This window comes from Malaclemys terrapin, chromosome 22, assembly GCF_027887155.1.
Source record: "Malaclemys terrapin pileata isolate rMalTer1 chromosome 22, rMalTer1.hap1, whole genome shotgun sequence".
In the NCBI taxonomy this organism is placed as follows: domain Eukaryota; kingdom Metazoa; phylum Chordata; order Testudines; family Emydidae; genus Malaclemys; species Malaclemys terrapin.
Genome location: NC_071526.1, coordinates 2,490,940 through 2,509,914, shown reverse-complemented (window position 1 = coordinate 2,509,914; position 18,975 = coordinate 2,490,940). Strand labels below are relative to the sequence as shown.

Here is an 18,975-nt window from a genome sequence, read left to right as displayed (position 1 = left end):
CCTAAGCTATCCTGTCTGCAGGTATCATAGAATCATAGAATATCAGGGTTGGAAGGGACCTCAGGAGGTCATCTAGTCCAACCCCCTGCTCAAAGCAGGACCAATCCCAACTAAATCATCCCAGCCAGACCTTTGTCAAGCCAGGCCTTAAAAACCTCTAAGGATGGTGATTCCTCCACCTCCCTAGGTAACCCATTCCAGTGCTTCACCACCCTCCTAGTGAAATAGTGTTTCCTACTATCCAACCTAAACCTCCCCCACTGCTACTTGAGACAATTGCACCCTGTCCTGTCATCTGCTACCACTGAGAACAGTCTAGATCCATCCTCTTTGGAACCCCCTTTCAGGTAGTTGAAAGCAGCTATCAAATCCCCCCTCATTCTTCTCTTCTGCAGACTAAATAATCCCAGTTCCCTCAGCCTCCCCTCATAAATCATGTGCTTCAGCCCCTTAATCATTTTTGTTGCCCTCCGCTGGACCCTTTCCAATTTTTCCATATCCTTCTTGTAGGGTGGGGACCAAAACTGGACACAGTACTCCAGATGAGGCCTCACCAGTGCCGAATAGAGAGGAATGATCACGTCCCTCAATCTGCTAGCAATGCTCCTACGTATACAGCCCAAAATGCCGGTAGCCTTCTTGGCAACAAGGGCACACTGTTGACTTGTAACAATAGGACAAGACACTGGAGGGACCATAGCCATCTTCTCATGCCCTGTTGCAGATCCATTCCAAACACTGGTTCTCTTGCAACAGAGGCTGAAAAGCTGGCAGGAATCTGCTGTAACAAATTATGCAGGGCTGCCATGCTGGAGGCCATGACAGAATGGACCATAGCCAATGTACACTCTGTTATGGGGATCATCCTTCAAGAGTCTGTTCCTGTGTCCAGCCTGGAAAACCAATATCCCAGGCTGGGCTCACTGAATCAGTTACCCCTGAGCTTATCCCCCCACAAAGCATCTGGTTTGTCCAAGTCACTCTGCACCTGCTAGGATGTTCTGTGGATTAAATTCATAGAATTGTTCATAGATTTTAAGGCCATTTTGATCATCTGGTCTGATCTCCTACATAACAGTCAAAAACCCTCACCCAGTAATATCTGCACCAAGCCCATAACTTCTGCTTGAGCTAGAGTGTGTCTTCTAGAAAGACATCCAGTGTTGATTTCAGGCCAGCCGACGGGTGGTGGGGGGGAGGGGCAAAGGGGACAATTGCCCAGGGGCCTGGGTGATTTAAAATGGCCTAGGGGCCCCTGGCAGCCACCACGCAGCAGCTGGTGTGCGAGACCACTCCAGGCCCCGCTGTTTGGGAAGCCCTGTGGGCTGGCATGGGCAGTCCCAGAAGAGACAGATTCGTCACTTCTACCCTGGGACCCACTCCCGCCCTGGGACCCACTCCCGCCCAGGAACGGCCCTGGCCCTGGGACCCAGAATTTCTGGCGGCAGGCCTGGTTGATTCAAACCAGGTAGATAGAAGGCTAGCTAGATCATCGGGCTCAACGGGTAGTGATCAATGGCTCCATGTCTAGTTGGCAGCTGGTATCAAGCAGAGTGCCCCATGGGTTGGTCCTGGGGCCGGTTTTGTTCAATATCTTCATTAATGATCTGGAGGATGGCGTGGACAGCACCCTCAGCAAGTTTGCAGATGACACTAAACCGGGAGGAGTGGTAGATACGCTGGAGGGTAGGGATAGGATACAGAGGGACCTAGACAAATTAGAGGATTGGGCCAAAAGAAACCTGATGAGGTTCAACAAGGACAAGTGCAGAGTCCTGAACTTAGGATGGAAGAATCCCATGCACTGCTATAGACTAGGGACCGAATGGCTAGGCAGCAGTTCTGCAGAAAAGGACCTAGGGGTTACAGTGGATGAGAAGCTGGATATGAGTCGACAGTATGCCCTTGTTGCCAAGAAAGCTAACAGCATTTTGGGAAATGTAGCAACTCTGGCAGTGAAAGGTTGGCTGCCAACAGCTGCTACCATTAGGGTCCCAGGGCCGGAACCTGGAGTAGAGGGCGGGCCCGGGTTCCCCCAACCCACCACTACAGGAACACCTCCTGGGAGGGGAAGTCAGGCCCCTGTCAGAACAGGAGGCTAAACTGTTCCAAAACAAGCCCTAGGGAAACAGAGACTGTGGGAGTTCTCTCACCAACCTCCTTGCTGGCTTATGATGAAAAGGGCTCAGTGGTCTGTAACCCTGGCCCTAGAGAGAGAAGGGCTACGTGGACGGTCATAGAGAGCCACTGAGGCTAGCATATACTGCCTAGAAGCGCAGGACCCACGGGGACAAGGTCAGAGCTCTGCCACAACTGGTGTCAGGAGTGGGATCGTGATTGTTCACAGCGTGGCGGAACAAAGAGGTTTTTACTAAAAAAAAAAAAAAAAGTGCACTGGGGTTTTTGGTTTTGGGTTTTTGTTTGTACCACCATGGAGGAGGTGGTGAGAGCGCTGGTGCAAGCCACAGCGGCCCAGCAGGATGCAACCCGGGCTCAGGCGATGGTGCAACAGGAGTCCATGAGGTTACAGCAAGAAACCAACCAATTACACTGGTCTACAATTTTTGAGAAGTCGTCTGCTTCAGAGATAAAATGTGCTATTTATTATGTATTTTGATGTGCTGAATTCAAATATGACAATTAAAACAACTGATTGGCTACTGTTTCTAAGATATTTAAGTTTTTACATTTTATGTCTATGTATATTGTGTAGATAGTAGAGTTTTAATCATAAATTGTAAACCTAGGTCTTTTCATGTGTTTATGGTTGCTTTACATGATAGTATTTCACCTGTCCTGTTTATGTAACGCTTTAAAAATCAGCAAAAGGGTTATATAAATAGAATTTATTATGAAACAAAAGGCAAAAAACTATTATGTACATAGTTTAGTCCTATTCAGTGTCTACTCGACGCTTCTTGGCTTGTCTCTTGTATTCATTAAATGGAGCATCTCTTGTCACTGTCCAGCAATAGTCTGCAAGCATTGATGGGCTCCATTTGCCCTGATAGCGTTTCTCCATTGTTGCAATGTCCTGGTGAAATCGCTCGCCATGCTCGTCGCTCACTGCTCCGCAGTTCAGTGGAAAAAAATCTAGATGAGAGTGCAAAAAATGTATCTTTAGTGACATGTTACAACCAAGGCTTTTGTATGCCTTGAGGAGGTTCTCCACCAACAACCTGTAGTTGTCTGCCTTGTTGTTTCCGAGAAAATGTATTGCCACTAACTGGAAGGCTTTCCATGCCGTCTTTTCCTTGTCATGCAGTGCATGGTCAAATGCATCATTTCGAAGAAGCTCATGAATCTGAGGACCAACAAAGACACCTTCCTTTATCTTAGCTTCACTTAACCTTGGAAATTTTCCACGGAGGTACTTGAAAGCTGCTTGTGTTTTGTCAATGGCCTTGACAAAGTTCTTCATCAGACCCAGCTTGATGTGTAAGGGTGGTAACAAAATCTTCCTTGATTCAACAAGTGGTGGATGCTGAACACTTTTCCTCCCAGGCTCCAATGACTGTCCAAGGACTGTCATCAATCTTTCTTGATGTAGTGGGAATCTCTTGCACAACTATCCCATTTGCAGAGAAAACAGCAGTACTTTGTGTATCCAGTCTGCAGACCAAGCAAGAGAGCAACAACCTTCAAATCGCCACAAAGCTGCCACTGATGTTGGTCATAGTTTATGCACCTCAAAAGTTGTTTCATGTTGTCATAGGTTTCCTTCATATGGACTACCTGACCAACTGGAATTGATGGCAAAACATTGCCATTATGCAGTAAAACAGCTTTAAGACTCGTCTTCGATGAATCAATGAACAGTCTCCACTCATCTGGATCGTGAACAATGTTGAGGGCTGCCATCACACCATCGATGTTGTTGCAGGCTACAAGATCACCTTCCATGAAGAAGAATTAGACAAGATCCCTTTGATGGTCACGGAACATGGAAACCCTAACATCACCTGCCAGGAGATTCCACTGCTGTAGTCTGGAGCCCAACAGCTCTGCCTTACTCTTGGGTAGTTCCAAATCCCTGACAAGGTCATTCAGTTCACCTTGTGTTATGAGGTGTGGTTCAGAGGAGGAGGATGGGAGAAAATGTGGGTCCTGTGAAATTGATGGTTCAGGACCAGAAGTTTCATCCTCTTCCTCGTCTGACTCAAGTGAGAATGATTCTGGTGCATCAGGAACCGGCAGTCCTTCTCCATGGCGTATGGGGCGTATAGCTGATGGAATGTTTGGATAATGCACAGTCCACTTTTTCTTCTTTGACACACCTTTCCCAACTGGAGGCACCATGCAGAAGTAACAATTGCTGGTATGATCTGTTGGCTCTCTCCAAATCATTGGCACTGCAAAAGGCATAGATTTCCTTTTCCTGTTCAACAACTGGCGAAGATTTGTTGCACAAGTGTTGCAGCATATGTGTGGGGCCCACCTCTTGTCCTGATCTCCAATTTTGCAGCCAAAATAAAGGTGATAGACTTTCTTAACCATAGTGGTTATACTGCGCTTTTGTGATGCAAAAGTCACTTCACCACAAACATAGCAGAAGTTATCTGCACTGTTCACACAAGTATGAGGCATCTCTGCTCACTTTGGCTAAACAGAAATGTGTCCCTTTGCAAAATCAAACACTGACAAATAAGAGAGCATGACACTGTATGATTTGTAGAGCTGATATAGGGCAATTTGTTCAGCAGAGTAATGTAAGCTTCGTTATGATTGCATCATCCATGACTTCTAGTAATAATATGATGCAATTCATATCCTGTATGATGCAATACCAGCTTCAGATTGCATCATTCATTGTTTTGCCTAAAAAGCAAGTACTGTCCAAACCCAGTCATAGATTTATTCATAGATCCAGTCAAAGATGTATTTTAGTCATTCCTGGTTTAAATTGAGATCCCTTCCCTTTATAACTCACTTATCCTCCGCCATTCCCAAGTCAAGGGTCGTATATACTGACCCAATAGCATATCTTGAAAACTAGAGCCAATCAGCAATTTTAAGCATCATTTTCGTTCTCAGTGACCCAGAATTAGTAAAGTTTGACTACATTTATTTCAGAAGCATTTTGGCTGTAGAGCAGTGTAATTTGTATTGTCCAGGAGAGGGCTGGGCAGTTCAGGACATACATTTCTGGGGGAAATCTAAGCCTGGGGGTGTGTTGGGGTCACCCTGCAGTAAAACTAAGGCTGGTGAGAACCGGAGTGCAGCCAAGTGGGCTGGCAGGCTGCAGTTACACCCAGATACTCAGGGTGTGGCTTGCCTGCGTTTGGCTGTTGGAAGGCTACACTGCTAGGCATTGTAAAGGGCACCCAAGGTTGCAGGGCAGAGATGACACAGCTACTCAGAGTCTGGATTGTACCCTGGTGTGTCACCCCCTCCCTCCGCTGCAGGAGCTCTTGCTGCAGGACCCAGCTAAGATCAAATTACACACACGTACAAAGTGCTGTCTGATGGTGTGGAGCTTCCAGCTTCTCCGCAAACCGCCAAACTCTAATGAGTTAATGCTCTGTCCCCCCACCCCTACACCTGCCCACCCCCAGCCCAGCAATTAGTTATGCACCCACCCAACCCATCAGTTCTGCCTCCCCATGGTTCACAGGAGGGAGGGGGGCTGCCCTGAGATATGCGGGTCTCTTTTTGCTCACTTACTGCAAGTCTCCTCTGGGCTCCTGAGGGCGGTGGGAGAGGGTTCTGCCTACCTCCTGCAGCAGCTGCTCTTCCCCAGGAGGTAGGGCAGTGGGGAAGGGCAGCCAATCAGAGGGCAATTCCCCGTGTCAGGGCAGAAGCTCCCATGCGTGCTTGGCTGGGAGAGTAACTCCAGCAGGGCTGGAGTGACTTGTCTGGCTGCTCCGGGCTGGCTCCTGGCACACAGACCAGGCCGGGAATGGGCCATGTGTGCTAAGCAGCACTCTGAGACCAGCAGCAGGTCCCCGCACTGGCCGCACCGTGCCCCGTGGTGCTGCAGAGCCTGGGGCGGGTCTAAGCCCTGCCTCTCATCCCCTTGGTGAGGGAAGCGAAAGCCTTCTGTAGAGACGCCACCATGCACACAGGAGCCTCACACTGGGTCTTGGGCCAAGACACCCCTGGCCCTTACAGTTTCCAGCCCTCTGAGCACTGGCAGGTGGGCAGGATCCTGAGGTCCCTTCCATCATACCCCATTCCCACTTTCCCAGCTGCGACTCTATCACAGCTGACTCCACTCCCCTGCTGCCTCCAGGAGACTTTGCTTCAGTCTGGACAGCATTTCCGTCCTCGTGGCCTGTTCACACCTAGATGGGTGGCTCCTCCCTGCACTGGGCTCTTTCCTAAATTTGCCCTAGACATACAAGCAAATGGACTGACACACAAATCTGACCCTATAGCCCAGAGGGTTTGCAATACACCAGGTGTCCTCTGGGGCAGACTCCCCAATATGACAGTTCCCCAGTGGCTGAGTCAGGGCACTGGGCCTGGGCAACAGGGAAGGGCTCTAACTGGTGGAGTGGGCAAAGGTGGTGGGGAAGGGGAGCCCCCGCCCAGCTGCCAGGGGAAGGCAGTGTCGCAGTGTAGCCAGTTCATGAACTGGTCACAAGTTATGGGCTTTTGGTGCCTTCAGGAGGAGCTGTTGTGATGACACAAGAAGCTCCTTCGATCCCATGATTTTCAGGGTTGGGCACATGGGCAGAGCTCTGTGAGAGAACCTCCAGGCTGAGGACACAGGTATGCCCTGCCACTGGGCCCTGCCTACGTGTATGGCCCTAGAGCAGAGAGAGCGTCCTGAGGCCGTGGTAGGCAGGGAAGTGTGGAGTTGTGGGGAAGTGCTGCTGGGATCCGGCAAAGGAGAAGCACTGGGGCTGCGGGAAAGGGGGAGCTGGGGAAGTGGTGCCACGGGCCCCAGGGAAAGAAGTTCTGGGGCAGCAGGAGGTAAAGGAATGTTGCTGCTGGTCAAGAAAGTAGTAAGATGTGGATGTATGCCGCGTTGGTGGAGCCAGACCTGGTGATAAGGGTTGAGGCCTGTAAAAAGAGGCTCCAAAGAGATAGGGTTGCTCGATGTCTGGTTTTCAACTGGAACACCTGCTCGAAAAGGGACCCTGGTGGGCCGTTAAAAGTCTGGTCAGTGGCACAGTGGAGCTAAGGCAGGCTCCCTGTCTGCCCAGCTCCACGCAGCTCCTGGAAGCAGCCGGCATGTTCGGCTCCTAGGTGTAGGGGCAGTTAGGGGGGCTCTGCACGCTGCTCCCACCCCCTAAGTGCCAGCTCCGCAGCTCCCATTGGCTGGGAACTGAGGCCAATGGGCACTGCAGGGGCAGTGCCTGTGGGTGAGGGCAACATGAGAGCCCTCTGCCCCTCCTCCCAGGAGCCGAGTGACATGTCACCACTTCTGGGAGCCACCTGCACCAAACCCCTGCCTAAGCCCTGAGCCCCCTCCCACACCCAAACTCCCTCCCGGAGCCCCCTCACACACCTTGAACCCCTCATTTCCTGTCCCATCCTGGAGCCCGCACACCCAGCCCAGAGCCCATATCCCTTCCCACACCCCAACCCTCTGACTCAGCCCGGAGATCCCTCCCACATTCCAAACCCCTCGGCCCCACTCCCCAGCCTGGAGCCACCTCCTGCACCCCAAACCCCTCATCTCCGGCCACACCCCAGTGCCCGCACCCCCAGCCAGAGCCCTCACCCCTTCCTGCACCCCAACCCCCTGCCTCAGCCTGGTGAAAATGAGGCGGGAGGTTGGGGGCCTTGGAAAGGGGCCGGGGCAGGGGTGGGGCCTCAGGGAAGGGGCAGGGCAGGGGCAGTGCAATGGTATTTGATTTTCTGTTGGATTTAAAGTTGGCAACCCTAAAAAGAGGCTTTATCTAAAGAGCCCGTTTTAGTCAGTCCCGATCTCAGCAAACCCGCTGTGCTGTGTGCTGATGCTTCTAACATTGGGCTAGGTGCAGTGCTAATGCAGGCTGGGGCGGGGGGGCGGGAAGAGGTCCCCCATCGCCTTCTGAAGTAAAAAACTGACCCCCACTGAACAGAACTATGCTGTCTTGGGAAGGGACTGTTATGCCCTACTTACACAACTTAAGACTTATCTGTATAATAGAAAATATGAAGTGTGAACAGACAACTCCCTGCTCAAATGGTTGTGCCAAACCAAAGGGACCAATTCCAGACTATTATGCTGGAGCTTAGATCTACAGGAATAGGACATAGAAACAGCCCAGATCAAAGGAAAATAAAATATCATGGCAGGTGCCTTGTCAAGAACAGGGGGACCCTGAGGCATGCTCAGGGGTGTCATGGACACCCCTTCCTACTCCATTTTTGTGTTGGGGGTGTGACACTAGCAGACCAGGTGCCAGATCATGCCAAAGTCCCCATGTCTCCACTGAACATTGACAAATACATGGCTGGAGCCAGTCTGGCTCACCTGTGTGTTAGTGTTGTTAAAAATGGCATTAAAATGACAAGAAATTGTTTCGTGTTTAGCCTTTATGGAATGCTTGTGAGTTGCTGCCGGCATTCATCTACTTACAGCAGCTGTAGCCCATCTTGGTAATATTTGAGCATTTGCACTGTGAGCCTCTGTGACTGTGTAAGTCATCAGACAGGAGAGAGACATTACCTGGTGGGAAATGCTGCTCTCCAACAGAAGGTGTTATGTCCTGCCTCACTAGGAAGACCCAGCGACACCAGACAGATTAGAGTGGAACATTAAAGAGGACAAAAGATTTTGTTGTTCACTCTCTCCTCCTGCTGCATGAAGAGGAGTCTTGCAAGTGAATTCCACCCATCAGCTGATGCAACTCAAAGCAGAAGGAAGGAAGGGATGAAAACCCCTATCAAGGAGGAACTAGATCTTTATGCTGCTTGGACTGAGGGCCAGGATTACTAGGCATAAGCAAAAGATCCCCAGTGCTTAGCCTGGGTTAACCCTAAAGGACATATAGAGCTTGCTTATTATAGATGCCTTCTACTACTTTTTTAAACTTAAGACTGGAACTCATTTATGATATCTATGTTCATAGGTGCCAACTTCCCCTCTACCCGGGGGTGCTCGACCCCCCCCACTCCACCCCAGACCCTGCCCCCGACCCTGCCCCATCTCTTTCCCCCCATCCCCTGAGCGCGCTGTGTCCCCACTCCCCTCCCTCCCTCCTGGTGCCGACCTGCATGCCTCAAAACAGCTGATCGCAGTGGGTGGGAGGTGCTGGGAGGAGTGATCAGCAGGGCAGGTGAGAGGTGCTGGGGGGGTGGGGAGGGAGAGTTGGGAGCGTGGCTGCCGGTGTGTGCTAATTTTTCTCTGTGGGTGCTCCAGCCCTGGAGCCTATGTCTGTGTTTGTAAATAATTCTCGTTTCCTTTTCCTAGTTAATAAAACTTCAGATCGTTTATTATAAGATTGGAATAAGCGTTGTCTTTAGTGTGAGATCTAAAGGACAACTAACCTGGCACAGGTGACTGGTCCTTTGAGACTGAGAATAACCTGAATATTTGTGTGATCCTCAGTGTAAGGGACCATCTGTCACAAAGGTTCACCTGGGTGGTGAGACAGATCGGGGTCTCCAAGGGGACTGCCTGTGACTCCATGGTTTGGCTGTCACACAGCTTGAGGAGTTTACACTTAATAGTGGTTAGTGAAATCCAAATAGAGAACTCACAGCCAAACTGGGCTTTGTGCATGTTTCTGAACAGTCTGCCCCGAGTCTGCCTTGCTACGCATGCTCTTGAATCACTGACAGACAGCCTGGCCTAGCTGTGTTGGTCCCAGGATATTAGGGAGACAAGGTGGGTGAGGTGACAGCTTTTAGAAGCTGGTCCTATCAAAGATATTACCTCACCCACCTTGTCTCCATAAGAAATGGGTGGCAGCTTGCCCGTCTTAGGGCTGAGCAGAGGGTAAGTGGAGTCTGTGTTTGAGCACCCAGGGAGAGAGGTGTGGTTTTGTGTATACTAAAGGATGTTTTTTCAACCAGAAATGATCACACACACATTGGCAGAAGACTAGAGTGGAGTTAAAAAGTTAAAAGATGAACTAAAACACAATTTGATTTTTTTAATCTCACAGTTTTGGGGGCCAATCTCAGGGTTTTGGGGGGTCTAGCTTGTGATTTTTTCTCTCTTGAGGAGCTCTGATGTATCATTTTTGTTCTCTGGAGGTTGGCAATGCTGTGAGATTCCAGCTGATGCTGGACCACACCACCTCCCGTGACAGCAGGAAGAAATGTATCTTCTCTATTACAAAGATTACACCTGGGGACAGAATTTCTCAGTACCCCAGGGTACAATTGCAGGAGGGAATATTCCAGAGCTACAATGGCCAAAGTGCTAGAGATGAGGACAAAGCACACCGGAAGCAGTAACTCATTTAACTTCAGTCGTATAATAGCCACCTGGTGTGCTCCACATGGAACCTACAACATGAGCAGATGGATGCTAAAATAATAATTGATCATTATTGGCATTGGCAACCTCAGATCACATAGGAAGGTAAATGTTGTGGTCTCTATTTAACAGATCTGGAAACTGAGGCACAAAGCCCTTATAGGACTTTCAATCCATCCACACTACAACACACTCCATCTTAACATTAACTCATGACTTTAACCTCTGAACTCAGACAAACACCTATCTCTAGCACAGATGTGGGCAAACTACGGCCCGCGGGCCACATCCGGCCCATGGGACCATCCTGCCCCGCCCCTGAGCTCCCTGTCAGGGGGCGGGGGTGTGGATAGGGGTCAGGGCAGTCAGAGGACAGGGAGCAGGGGGGGTTGGATAAAGGGGTGGGATCCCGGGGGGCAGTTAGGGGCGGGGGGGTCCGGGAGGGGGCGGTCAGGGGACGAGGAGCAGAGGGCGGTTGGATAGGGGGTGGGGGCCCCAGGGGGGCTGTCAGGGGGTGGGGGTGTGGATAGGGGTCAGGGAAGTCAGGGGACAGGGAGCAGGGGGAGGGTTGGATGGGGGTGGAGTCCCAGGGGGGTGGTCAGGGGCAGGGGGGTTGGGAGCTCTGAGGGGGGCAGTCAGGGGGCGAGAAGTGGGAGGGGGCAGATAGGGAGCGGGGGCCAGGCTGTTTGGGGGGCACAGCCTTCCCTACCCGGTCCTCCATACGCAATCCCGAATGTGGCCCTCAGGCCAAAAAGTTTGCCCACCCCTGCTCTTGCATCTAGCACTCCCACCTAGTGGTGGACGAATGAAAAGAATCCTAGCAACCATTGTTCTTGCAGAAAACTCCCCTCCAATAGAAGTTCTCTTCAAAGCCTAATGGGCATGTGGGATAGGTCTGGACAGCTGCAGGCAACTGCTATTAGCTGTGACCCTCTCTACTGGGTCTATTTAACCCGTTGTCTTATTAGGGAGACAAAGGTGCAATTTCCAGAAAGGTCTGTTGGTTTTGAGCGGCCCTGACCATCCAACAGATGAGAGGGGATCTCGCTTTGATTTGGCTTTCTCTATCTTTCGGGATTGAAATGCACGTAGCCCTAGGAATTTATGATCCCATCCATTAGATGTGCTTTGAGGTTAGTATATCTGACTTCCAGGGTAAGCAATCATGCCTGCTCTTGTTTACCAGGGATACTTAAGGGGCTTGTAGCTGAGCTGAGCCATTACAATGAGTGGATCCCTGCCAGCATGGGGCTGCAAAGGCATTTTGCCCACCTTCAGCAAAAACTGAACAATGCACTGGGGTTTGCAATGTGAATTAGCTGTCAAGGCTGAGTTATCTCTCTTGCCCTGAAGGGAGTGGGAAGAGGAAAGGTGGGGAATAACCTATCTAAACAAGTTTATACACGCATAGGATTTTGTAATGCCCTGCCCAGAAGAGACACGCAGCTGCTTGGTGAAAAAGCATAAAGATTGTATTATAAAGTTCCAAGCTAGATCCTCCTTGCAGCCTATGGATAAATAATGCATGGGTCTTTCCTCCCAGAGTAATACTTGTACTTGGTTCCACCTCTGCATCCCTCTTGTTACATGTGAGTGTAGTTGGATAGCTAGCACAGCCTCACAGAAACAGCCCAGACCCAAAAAATGAGGTACTGCCTTCCTCACTTCCCCTGCAGAAATTCCATGGGGGTGAGGAAGGTGGGGCAGGGCGGGATCGTAAGGTAATTCCTTCTTGCTGCTATTTTCCCATGTAGGTAAATCACAGCACAGGAGGGGATTTCAGCACAGGGCATGCTCTCTTTTGGGGAGAGACCAGATGGAGAGCAGCGATCAGGGCTCTCCCATTAGGAGTAGGGAAGGGGACCACCCTACCAACTGGAATACATAAAATAACAATAACGATTGAGACTGGGAGGAGGGGGTAGGAGGATCCTGGGTTCTAATCCCAGCTGAGGGACTGGCTTCCTGGAAAATCCTGAGGGAAGTTCTCGGGTGGGGAATGAGGTAAGAGCCAGGCACCACCCTGAAAACCAGCCTCAGCAGTGGAGATGAGCTTTCCTGGGGAATTCCACCTCTCCCCCCACATATGACACATGAATAGTCAGCAGATAGGCAGGCAGTTTATAAATACCACAGCTAGAAGATTTGGTTGGAGATGCATGTCCTGAGACCAGATGCTGATGCACAACTGAATTTTCTCAGGAAATGCACTGTGTTTTCAAACCCATTTCACTGCTAAATTATCTCATTTGCAAATTGCTTTGCCCAAATTCAGGTTCCATTGGTTGGCACAAGGTGAGTATTGGTACCTCAGTACCAAGGGGATCCTCTGGGGGATGAGACAGGATGCTCTGGTATCTCTGATGCCTGGCCACCTGCATGACTCCCTTTACCAGAGCGTCTGGGTGCCTTGCAATCTCTAACGTATGTATTCTTCCTCACAACCCTGCTGGGGGGGAGGGCAGTGCAACCAGCCCCACTTTACAGATGGGGACCTAAGGCCAGAGATGAGGTGACTTGTGCTAAGGTCAGACAGGACAGATGAACCCAGGCCAGTGTCTTAAACCATGGTGACACCCTCTGCTTCCTTCACCAGAAGGTTCCACATGTGCCAGCCCAGATTGAACTGTATCATATAAGGTCAAATGAGATCCTGCTCTCAACCCTGACCTTCCTCCCACCTTGCAGGACCAGCTGGCACAGATGGGAGCATGCACACACTAGGGCTGAGCTGTGGGGAAGGGATGGGGAGCTGCCTTGCTTTGAAGCTAACTAACTTGGGCTGTTTACCCCTTTGGGCATAGATGAGACTCACAGCCAGAGGGACCCTACAGGATTCCAGCTCTGCACCCCAGCACCCAACCCAGGTAGGAACACACAAGAGCTGCCCAAACCTTTCCCCATTCTTAGAATGACACTGGAACCACCCCCACCACCCCGTCACCACATTCTGAGCGACTCAGATATGTTTCTGGCCACAGCCAGCACCATCTGGAAGAATTTAAGTCCCATTATAAAGGCTTTTTGGCAGTGTCTCTATGGGACTACCTGGTTACATCTGGCACCCCCACATGCCCCAAAGGGGAGTAGGGGAGGCAGCCACTTGCAGATGGTGAATGTTGGGGAAGAAACCTACTACCAGCCCCCAGAAGGTTCCCAGGTGTCCTGTCCCTTTTGCCTTCCCTGTCTCTGTCTTACCTATGTAGGGTGTAAGCTCTCAGGGCAGGGACTCTGCTACTTTGTGTTTGTGCAGCAGTGAGCACATCAGGGGCTGGTCCCTACCACCACCCTCAGAGACATATTTTTTATGAATTACAACAGAAACAAGAGGGGAGCAGACCAGAGTGTCGCCCAAAATGGGTGTTGGAGGCAGAGCAGCTTCTGGCTGGCACCAGAGGCTGCTAGATGGGAAGCAGTGACCTCATCACCCCCAGACAAGGGAGCAGAGGCTGCAGCGGGAGGGGAGCTGGGGCCTTTTGTGGGAGAAGGGCTATGGAGGTTTCCTTAGCTTGTGCTTCTTCACCCAGAGTTCCAGTCATTCAGCAAAATGCTTACCTGAAGCAAACCCAAACTCCAAGCCTGGCAGGAATCACTGGTCCCTGAGCAGCACAAACACTCAGCCTCCGGGACATGTGGTACCAAGTGATGATCCTTTGAAAGCCAGAGAGAAACCTGAAGGAGGAATGCCCCACAGAGAGTGTCAGAAGCTCAGGGCAGTCTTGTCTCATCAGCAACCTGTGTGGAGAGACAACCAGTCTATGGCAGGTGCAACTCTACCACCTAACTGGCCTTAACTTCGAATCACTCTGCGGAAGCCTGTGGGATGAGTGGAAGCTTGGTTGTTCTTTGATGCAAATAGATTGGCCCAGGTTGTGTGAACTCTGATTTGGGACCAAGTGTTCCAGCGAGACCCACTCTGCTTGACTTGGAGCTAGTGAACCAGGCAGGTAGGTAGATCTGTCCAACAGCCACTTGCTCCACCTCCTGCTGCTGCTTCTGGATCCTTCATGTCAACATCTCCATTTTATTAATGAGCCCAGCTGCTCTGGCTCTGATGTAGCCACCAACATGGCAAATGGGAATCCAGGCGCCATTCGTGACAAAGGCAGGACCGTGTCCTCCACATCCTGAGGCCTGAGGAAGAAAAGAGAAGCCAATGAAGTAAACTGCTGGTGATGGCAGTAGCATCTCACCTCTGCTGATGTGATGCAGCTGCAGCCCCAGCAAGAGGTTAAGAGAAGAAAGTGACAGGTCATGTCACCAGTATAATGAATACAGGGGTCTAGGGAGCTGGAGCAGTGGCACTGGGGATGTCAGGCAGAGAGAAGTGGGATAATGCCCAGAACACTTAGTGGGTCTTGCTGACACTTGACAGGAGATCCTGGAACCCCCCAGGAAGACTGTTATAGTTTTTTGCCTGGAGGCGTGTGCTGGGGAAGGGCTGCCGGCTCACCCTGTGGCACTAGCACCAGAGGGAAGTAATACGCCATCAGGGGCCAGAGCACATTTTGTACACTACCTGGGATGTGCTCCAGGTTCACATCAGCCAGAGGAGATTGCAGGTGGCATTGCTTCATCCCCAGTGAGGAGAGGTCTTTCCAGGGGCCTGTGGACTTTCACCAGTCTTACCATGAGTCAGTTTTACAAATGGCTTTGCCTTCAACTCCCATTCCCTTCAGAAGTGCATTTTAAGACTAGGAAATGTGCGGCACCTGCTCCCACTCCGGGTCTTTGGCAGCACCTTCCATGGCTATTTAATCAGCATGAGAGTCAGCTTCTGGTACTGCAGATGCTGGGAACTCTAATGACCTTGGACAAGCAGGCTTGGGACATGCCTGGAGTTGTGGGGTGCTGGTGGTGGCACCCCAATGTTCCAAAAGGCAGGCTTGCTCATTGCTAATAGTCCTACTAACCAATCTGGGAGCTTGTTGGGCTGTGGATGTACCAGGCAGACTCTCCCTGTGGGAGCTATCACATCTCTGCAGTGCGCAGGCATGTGTGATTGCATTGAGAACATGCAGACTCTAGGTGGTACCTGTATGTTTCATGCTTGTAAATGACCGTCTAATAGTAGTGTCCTTGTTAAAAGTGAACGGTGAATGCCCGGCTCATCTGTCCTGCAATCAATGTGCATGATTCTGCATTTCGCAGTAGTCAGCAGGGTCCATCCTCTGGCTGCTGTGACTTCCACTCAGGAAGGGTTAATATTTCTACAGTGCACTGGTAGAATGTGCTAGGGCTCTGCTATACCACACTGCAGCCACCTAAATGCAGGATCTGATTCACTAATGCAGGCCTGCACAACTCGTAAAGCGGCGAGGGCCATATTACTCCAAAGAAAACAACTGAGGGCCAAAACCCCCCAAGCGCCGCCAACCCCCCCCAGCACCACCCAGCCTCCCCTGAAACACAACACCTCCCCTCCCCCCAGCATCGCCCACCCCACGGAAACAACCTCCCCAGCGCCGCCGAACCCCCCCACACACACGCGCCATCTGCTCCACGGAATTAAACCCTCTTCCCCAGCGCCGCTCCACCGAAACAGCAGTATTGAACCTCGGTAATATGTTATAGCGGCCCCTATGGTAGTATAATTAAGGTAAAAGAAAAATGTCTTTTTGCTAGAAGTAGAATAAGATCTTCCCCCCCACTTTGTAATCGATTGCCCTGTTGAATGAATGAGGTGTGAATGAGGAAGGTGTGGAAGGCAGCACCTCCAGACAGCTGCAACGCTTGGAGAGGGCAGGGCCAGCTCTAGGATTTTTGCCGCCCCAAGCAAAAAAATTTTTGGCCGCCTCCCCTTTCTTTTTTGTGCCCCCGGCACCACCACAACTCCACCCCTTCCGAACCCCTTCCCCAAATCCCCAGCACTGCCTCCTCCCCTGGCGTGCTGCATTTCTCGCCCCCATTGCTTCCTACGGGCCCTCCGTGATGTCCCGCCCTAGCTCACCTCCACTCCGCCTGCTCCCCCGGGCATGCCGCCGCTCTGCTTCTCCCCTGTCCCTCTCAGGCGAGGGAGAGCGGAGAAGCGGAGCAGCGCGTTCAGGGGAGCAGGCGGAGCAGAGGTGAGCTAGGGTGGGGGGGCGCAGGAAGTAATGGGGGGGTTAGAGGAACCGCTCCCCACTCCAGCTCACCTCCGCTCCACCACCACCGCCTCCCCCGAGTGCCCCGCCGCTTGGCTTCTCCTCCCTCCCAGCCTTGCTGCGCAAAACAGCTGTTTCGCGCACAGCAAGCCTGGTAGGGAGGGAGAAGTGGAGCGGCGGTGGCGCGCTCAGGGGAGCAGGCGGAGGCGGAGCGGAGGCGAGCTGGGGCAGCGAGGGCACTTTTTTCCCATGCCCCGGAGTCGGCATCTATGATGGCCGGTGCCAGAATGCCGCCCCTAGAAATGTGCCGCCCCCAAGCACCTGCTTGTTTTGCTGGTGCCTGGAGCGGCCCTGGGAGAGGGGATGGGAGCCAGACCAGATCAGTAGAACAGGTCAGCAACCGACTCACCACTCGCCTCCTCAGCTCCCTTGCCCCGGCTCGCCGACTCACCCCCCGCCACTGCCTGCTCGCTCGCCTCCTCAGCCCCCCACCCTCCCTGGCTCGCCTCCTCAGCCCCCCACCCTCCCAGCTCGCCAACTCATTCCCTGCCACTGCCCACTCGCTCACCTACTCAGCCCCCCTCCCTCACCTGCCGCTTGTCTACTCACCCCCCCCCCTCCACTCGCGGGCCGCACAGTGAGCCCATCTACTCAACCCCCGCGGGCCGCATAATGAGCCCACGTGGGCCGCATGTGGCCCCCGGGCCGCATGTTGTGCAGGCCTGCACTAATGGGTCAGCTCAGCCATTCCTGGGTGACACACAAACCCTTAAGCTGCTGCCTGCCGCTGCATGGGCCTCTGGTTACAGTTAAGTTCCTGGTGTGATTCAGCATCATTCTCAGCCCTGTGAGTCCAGTTCTTGGGAACAATCCAAGTAATCAGAAGTTTTTCCCGTCTGCCTCTGCTCCCTTGGGCTTGGCTTTGACACAAACGGCTGCGGCCAATTTAATTTCATTCTGTTTCCACAAGCCTAATGAGTGGCTGAGAAGAGAGTTTGTTTTGCAATGGGTTGTTTGGTAACAGCCTCTGGCCCAGCCAGCACTGCTCAAAGTGCACAGGCTCAATCCCGTCTCGCACTAGTGACATCACGAGCAATGCCACTTGAGGCCAATGCACATCAGGAATAAGAGAGAGGAGAATCAGGCCCTTCCACCTCATTCTCCTTGGACCAGACAGACTTGTAATCTTCATCAGCACCACTTTCTGCTTGAAATGCTTTTCATTAGCTGCTCATTCAGTGATCACAACCAGTTCTGCTGCCTCAGCAGAACACACACCACACTTCTTGCTCCACAGCAAAAGGCGAACAGCTTCATTTAATCATAATCACTGGCATTTTCTGCAATGGTTCCCTGGTCTGCAGTCTCTTCTGACTGCCTCACTGTTACTCGACTGGTGGAGATGTGTGACTGACTCATGTCTAGTCCACTGCTCCGGTACCTCCTGACCCATTACAGTGGGCCTTCCCCAGCACCCAGGGGAGTCAATGGATAGAGCCCTTTGACCTCAGTGGCCTTTTGGATCCCAAGTGAGACAAGCTGAGCACGGTTCCTTGCAGGTTAGCTTGAAGACGTGACCCTTAGCTGAGACCTGCTCGGCACTCCCCATAGAATTCCATCCTTGGTGCAGTGAGTTGCTTTACTGCCCTTACTCACAGGGACATGGGTTCAAATTCTGATTGATCTCATGAGAGAAATGAGTCTGTAGCGGGAGGCTTGCATTGTGCTCACAGTGAGGTCAATGGGATGCTTCATCTTCTCAGGCCAGAAGTTTTGAGCCCCTGGAAAAGGGCAGTTACAATGGAAAAGCTTAGGCAACCAGGCACCAGGTGTCACTATGTGCTATAGCTATAATGGGCCTGATCCTTCCGGCACCTAAACCTACACTAGTGCAACTCACTTGATTTTGATGGAGTCACTCCTGATTTACCCCAGTGGAAGGGACAGGGGAGTCAGCCCCACTGTGTTTATAAAAGAACTGAGCGCTTTGGGGGAATTGACTGGGATTTATTATGCACAGTTTCCAAAAGAAGTGCCAGGCACTGAAACTCCATAGAAACCAAGAACAAAGGATCATCCCTTCAGGGTTCTGCTGCTTCCTTTAATGTTATGTGGAGTAGATCGCTGCCTAACGTAACCTAATCCTCCTCACTGCCCCTCCATGCTAAGCCATGCTCCGGCTGCTTTGTTGCAAGGTAACATTGAGTTAATTCATATGAAACTCCGGTGGGATTTCCCAGGCAATTCTCTCCTGCAGAGGGATTTTGCTGAATTTGCAGAAGAGTTTAGCGTGGGGGAGGGGGTGTTCGTATTCCCCCAAGTTTCCTAACTATCTCCTCTCCCTATTGACCCGTATGTCAATCAAGTGTGGGAGCTGACAAAGGACAGTGATACAGCCAGACTGTTTGCATTTAGGAACTTCTGAGCCACATCAATTATTCAGTGTCTTTCCCCAGGCTTCCTTCAAGGTCACATTGGTAGGTTGTGTGATCTGATGAAAGGGAACAAGAAAAACCAACAACCTGAAAA

The 18,975-nt window shown here is 51.6% G+C and overlaps 1 long non-coding RNA gene across 2 annotated transcripts in view; it reads right to left on the bottom strand.

Annotated features, from left to right (window-relative positions):
- The window catches only part of LOC128827605 (uncharacterized), a 41,683-nt gene extending 26,018 nt beyond the window's left edge, over positions 1-15,665 (bottom strand). For both annotated transcript variants that reach the window (XR_008443024.1, XR_008443023.1), the window contains exons 1-2: positions 15,399-15,665; positions 13,919-14,497 (exon numbers count right to left, since the gene is read on the bottom strand). This is a non-coding gene — a long non-coding RNA (uncharacterized LOC128827605). The remainder of the gene's footprint in view (positions 1-13,918; positions 14,498-15,398) is intronic.
- Between the last annotated feature and the right edge of the window lie 3,310 nt (positions 15,666-18,975).